Below are 6726 nucleotides of genomic sequence, written 5' to 3' on the forward strand. Positions count from 1 at the left end.
TGTATTCTGAGGATGTGCTTCTGGTCCTGGGCTCTTCCACTATTGGAAACATCCTCTCCACATTCTATCTAGGTCTTTCAATATCAGGTAGGTTTCAATTACATTTCCTTCATTCTTCTAAACTCCAGTGAGTACAGACCCAGAGCCATCAAACACTCCTTTCTTTCCTCTGGACCCTCTCCAATACCAGCACATTCTTTCGAAGATATGGGGCTTAAAACCACTGGAGGAATCTAGAAAGTGGAACAGCATCTGTGGGAGAAAAGTTTCAGGTTGAAACCCTGCCTCAGGACACCCTTAAAATCTCCAGGTCTGCTTGACCTCCGGTTGGCAGCCCAATTGCTGTCTAATGCACCTCCACCACCCATTTGATAGGCCCCGGTGGTTGCCCTGATAGGCTCTACCCCCTCCTTCTCCCCACTGAACAACTCAGTGAAGGAACAAAGAGAGGAGGGAGTGAAGTCTTCCACTTGTTGTGAAGGAATGACCCCACCCCCCACATCTCACATTCCCAGAGGGTATGTGCCCAAGGGGGGTAGCGGTATGAATAAACAGCAACTGTGGTGCAGTGATACAGTCATAGAGAGACAGAATGTGGAAACAGAGCCTTCCTCCCGCCTCTCAGTCATCCATTTACATGACAGCGTAGTGTACAGTAACCACGTTTCCTTCCTTCCATTTCTCATCAAAGATAAAGATCGGGTATATTTACCAAACATACATCAAAACTTCGAAACATACAGTGAAATGCACCATTTCCATCAACGGCCAAAACAGTCCGAAGACGTGCCGGGGACAGCCCGCAAATGTCGCCATGCTACCAGCACCAACACTGCGTGCCCACAGCTCACTGATCCTAACCCAGACATCTTTGAGTTGTGGGTGGAGACCGGAGCACCTGCAGGTGGAGTGTTTCTTCACCATAGTGTCGTGAAGAGCTGGGACTCACTCACTTGGGGTACCAGCAAGCCTAATGGTCACTTAAAAAGGGGCCACAGCAGGTGGATAGACCTTAGAATACAGTCAATCATGATCTTAATGTGAACTCAACATTCTAAATCACCTCCTTCTCTTCATCTGCAAAATGTACGTCTCACACGTCTGAGAGTCCGGGAGTCCAGGGCCAAGTGGTGGCAGCCTGTCCTGGAGTTGGAGGCCTCAGCCATTAAAATGGGTGACCCCAGCCATTGTCATTACTCGTCAGAGATTGTCAGTGTGGTGTCAGTGGTCGCATAACCAGGACTTGTGAATTGCACCAACCGCTCGTACCACCATCCACCACCTGCTTACGTGACCCTGACTGGGGAGCTTTAGCAGTTGCTACACCTTGCCCAAGGGTGACTTGCAGGCTAGCAGAGGGAAGGAGTGCCTTATACCTCCTTTGGTATCTCCACGTGATAAGTAAAGCTGATCTTTTAAAAATCTGTCTATTTATTTTATTTAGAGGTACAGCGTGGAACGGGCCCTTCAGGCACAATGAGCCGCACTACCCAGCAACCCCCCTAATTAACCCTAGCCTAATCACAGGACAATCTACAATGGCCATTTCATCTACTAGCTGGTACGACTTCGGAAGCCGGAGGAAACCCACGCGGCCATGGGGAGAACGTACAGACGGCGCTGGAATTGAGCTCCAAATTCTGACGCCTTGAGCTGTATTAGTGCCACACTAACTGCTACACTACCATGCCACCTATGCTGTTTGGTTACCGGGCCCGCTCCCAGCAGCGCTGCAGTCTCGCACCCTCCTTCTGCTTCTTGCTGTCTCCAGTGTCGGAGCCAGTCTCTGAATGGAAGTAATTGAGGCGGCTGAGGGAAAATAAAGTGGTTGGAAGAAGGTGTGTTCAGTTTTGTTGTTATTGCCTGCTGCAGTGCAGGGTTTTCCACAGCCTGGCTTATGAGTGACACAAACCTGAATGTTTTTCACCACAAGCTGCTGAATGGAAGAAGTTGGATATTTCCAGAGGCCCGGTCAGGTTGGGAGGAGGTGGGGGCGGTGGAATGTGTAAAAATTGGAATCACTCGTTAACTCTGGAAGCACTAAACTGCTGCTGCTAAATACCATCTGTGCCTGAGCAAGCAGCAGTCTTGACTCCGAGCCAGAGAGCAGGATCTCCAAGCCCACTCCCAGGATTTGAGCATGTAATCCAGGAGCGGCACTGGAACATTGGCAGATTACTGCTCTAAAAGCAAGTCTGTTCTCCGGGTGAAGGCAAAACGATCCCACAGAACAATTCAAGTCAGAATTAAAAATATTAAATGCTGCCCATCAAGACCATGAGTACATATTGGGCAACAAGGCTTGTGCTTCATTCACTTTGGACTTGTAAAGACTTTTGAACCCTTTCAAACATCAGCAAAACCAAAGAGGTGATTACTGACTACAGGTGGAAGAAACGGTGGTGTTATGGGTGGGGGGGGAGGGGTTCCCTTTAGGAGATTGGATTTGGAGAAGGTCAGTAACTTTAAATTCCTTGGTGTTATCGTATCAGAGGATCTGCCCTGGGACCAGCATGTAAGTGTCATTATAAAAAAGGCATGACTCACCTCTACTTTCTTAGAAGTTTGCGCAGATTCAGCAAGTCATCAAAAACTGACTAACTTCAATAGATGCACAGCGGAAAGCATCCTGACTGGTTGCATCATGGCCTGGTATGGAAATACTAATGTTCAGGAATAGAAAAGCCAACAAAGAGTCGCGGATACAGCCTGCCCCACCATCGAGCCCACGCTGTCTTCTTACTGCTGCCATTGGGGAGGAGATATAGCAGCCTTAGGCCTCACAGCACCAGGTTCAGAAACAGTTATTAATCTTCAAAAAATCAGACCTGAACCAGCATGGCTGACTTCACTCACCTCAACTCTGAACTGATTCCACAACCTACAGACTCACTTTCAAGAACTCTACAACTCACGTTCTCAGTTTGTTTATTGTGCTGTATTTGTAGTTTGTCTTGTTTTGTGCATTGGCCGTCAATCTTTGTGTGTGGTTTTTCACTGATTCTATTGTACTTTTGTTCTGCTGTAAATGCCTGCAAGAAAATAAATCTTAAGGTAGTGTATGGTGAACATGTACATACTTAGATACTAAATTTACTTTGAACTTTCAATTATCCTACAACTAGCAAGTTCCAGTATCAGTGTGGATAACTTCACTCACCTCAAATCTGATCTGATTCCACAACCTTTGGACTCACTTTCAACAACTCTTTACAATTCAGGTCCTCAGTGTTATTTCTTATTTACACAATGTGTCTTCTTTTGCACATTAGCAGTCAGTTCTTGTTTATGGAGTTTTTCATAAATTCTATTGCATTTATTTTCCTCTGTATGCCTGCAGGAAAATGAATCTCAAAGTGGTTTATGGTAGCATATGGGTACTTTGATAATAAATTTTACTTTGAAGTTTGAACAATAGAGCAGGTGAAGACTGAGCTCTGCCACTCAATTTTCCCTGGCTTTACCTCAGTAGAAAACACCCAGCAATGGTGTGGCTGCTCTAGATGTGGAGGTGCAGCTACACCCTGTGGAGAATCAATGCTATTTCAGCTGCCTAAAATGGAGTCTCTTATCCAACACTAGACCAGACTGCTCTCACCTCCAGCCCCACAGTCCACAGAGAAGAGCTGACAAGTTCACCTCGGTATCCTCCCCCGCCAAAAGTGGACTCACAATGATGTCCTGAGCTCAGGAACTGAATGCACTTCCAGTCTGGTTCCTCAACTTTATCACAACTGGCTGGTATGACTTCATTCATTTGAATTTGCTCACTCTCCAAAGCAATGTGATCAGTGGTTTGGTTATTTTTAAAAATATTTTGCCTGCTATTAATATTTTTGATTAATTTCTAGTACTTTAAGGTGACTACGTTGATAATAATTACTTGAGACTACTAGAAAGATGTCCACAGCAATGAGGAGGAATTTCTTTAGCCTGTGGGTGGTGAATCTGTGGATTCACGTCTCTGGGTATACTTAAAATGCAGGTTGACAGGTTCTTGATTAGTAAGGGTGTCAAAGGTTACAGAGAGAAGGCAGGAGAATGGGGTTGTGAGGGAGAACAAATCGGGCAGATACATTGAGATCATTTAAGAAACTGTTATGTAGGCTCATGGATGATAGAAAAATGGAAGTAGCGGTTAGATTGATTTTAGAGTATGATAAAATGTCAGCACATCATGGGCTGAAGGGCGTGTACTGTGCTATAACACTCTATTTTTGTAAGTTGCATTGATTTATTACCTATAAAGTAGCAAAATGTCCCCAGGTGCTTCATGGGTGAGTAATTGAGTTCAAGTTTATTGTCATCTGATACAACCAAATGAAATAACATTCTTCTGAACCACAGTGCACCCACAAAACATATCATACATAGCACATGGTATGTAGCACGCAGTGTAGGTAATCTAGTAAACAGCTTACTGTCCAAGTGGCGAGACATCAGTGATGGCGAGACATTCATTATTCTCACAGCCTGAGGGAAGAAGCTGTTACCCAGTCTGATAGTCCTAGTCCTGATGCTTCTGTACCTTCTTCCTGATGCTAGTGGGTCAGAGATTGTGGGATGGGTGGTAGGGATGCTTTGGGCCCTTCATCTACAATGCTTCCAGTAAATGTTAAAAACAGGGAAAGGGAGCCCACAGTGATCCCCTCTCTGATTTTTAACTATCCTCTGTAGGGTGTTGCAATCGGATGCCTTGCAACTTCCATATCAAAAATGATGGAGCCAGATGGGACTCTCAGTGGTGTTCCTGTGGAAGGTTGTTAGAATGGGTGGAGGGTGTTGAAGCCTTGCATGCTTCAATCTCCTCAGAAAGTGTAGATGTTGCTGTGCCTTCTTGGCAGATTGTGGGTCCCGGTTAGATCATCTGTTATGTGCACACCTAAGAACTTTGTGCTCTTCACAGCAGAGCCGTTGATGTGCAATGGAGAGTGGCCAACCTGCGCCCTCTGGATGTCCACAGTCATCTTTTGTCTCGTCCATGACAAGACTCAAGTCATTGTTCTCGCACCATTTGACAAGCCTTTTTATCTGCTGATTCATCATTGTTGCAGATGAGACCAGCCACTTGTATCATCAGCAAACTTGATGACGTGGCTTGAGCTGGATCTGGCAGTGCAGTAGTGACTCAGCTGTGGACTGGGCACACAACTCTGGAGGGCACCAGTGCTCAGAGTGGTGGAGCTCGAGATGTTGCTGCCAACTCAGACTGACAAGGGTCCTTCTGTCAAGAAGTCCAATGTCCATTTACAGAAGGGGGTGTTGAGTCTCATTGAGAACACTTACCCATCAGCGCCGCAGTGATGATCATGTTAAATACTGAGCTAAAATCGATGAATAACACCCTAGTGTATGAGGCATAATTTTCTAGGTGGGGCAGGATGGAGTGGAAGGCTTATGGCATCATCAGTGCACTGCTGTGAACGGAAGGAAAGGCCCAATGTAGCTGGAAGGCTTTAACTGTACCCAAAAGGACAGCAAACCAGAGGGGCGCTACGACAGCTGTCCAAAGACAAGCATCCTACAGGAAGGAGGCGGCATGACAAGATGGAGAGGCTTAGGGAAGGAATTCTGTAAGGTAGGATCTCCGTTTCCAACTGTGGAACAACTAGATGCCAGCGGCAAGAGCTGATGAAATGTGCAGATTCCAGAGTTAAGGAATTGGAATTAGTTTTATCACTGACGTTTCATGAAATTTGATATTTTGCAACAGCAGTACTGTGCAATACAAGTTACAATAGGTATATACAAGTGAACTACTGTCCATGGATCGTTCCTGTACCTCTGCCCTGATAGTAGCGAGGAGAAGAGGGAATGGATGGTGAGGGATACTGCCATCTTGAGTACCACCTTTTGAAGATGCTCTCAGTGGTGGGAAGACTAGTGCCCATGATGGAGCCCACTGAGTTTGCAACTCCCATCAGTTTTTTTCTGATCCTATACATTGCCACAATACCAGACTGTGATGCGACCAGTCAGAATGCTGAGCACAGCCTTATTGGGATAAGGACAAGGATAGCTATGAGATGTTTAAAACAGTAACTAAGAGCTTTTAAATTAAGGACTGAAATCTAGAGCAAATAGTTGAACAGGCATTGGTTCAGTTCAAGAAAAGAGCTCAACATAACCTTATTGAAGGTGGGAAGAGCAGCCAGTTTCAGAAATTACATCTCATGTCCAACAAACCTTTCAAAAAGTAGGGGTGCACTGTAACTTCTCTCATTATACTTGTAATACTGAGATATCTTTACCCACAATTGTATGAACAATGCCAGACACTTGTAAATGAAGGCTTTTTGAAATATCCAATCTCATCAGATGGTTAAAATAACATGCCCTGCCAGACCCTCACTAAACTCCAGTGGCCATATCTACCAAACCGCACTGTGCCGTCTCACCTTGAGCCATATTAATGCCAAGGTCTCAGTGGTAGCAAATCATGCCATCAGCAAGAACCCAAACTGATATCAGTCACTAAGTGTTAAAAGGGATGAGGTCTACTTTGGTGTTATAATGGGTTTCTTAAGCCTAGAACCCTTCATCATTATGTCCACTCCCCTCTTATCATTCTTTTGTCTCCAGCCCTTTACCTTTCCCACCCACCTGGCTTCATCAATCACCTTCCAGCCAGCCTCCCCCCCCCCCCCCATTTTATTCTGTATCTTCCCCCTTCCTTCTCAGTTCTGAAGGGGTTCAGCCCAATATATTGGCTGTTTATTCTTTTCC

This window comes from Mobula birostris, chromosome 2 (assembly GCF_030028105.1).
Source record: "Mobula birostris isolate sMobBir1 chromosome 2, sMobBir1.hap1, whole genome shotgun sequence".
Classification (NCBI taxonomy): Eukaryota; Metazoa; Chordata; class Chondrichthyes; order Myliobatiformes; family Myliobatidae; genus Mobula; species Mobula birostris.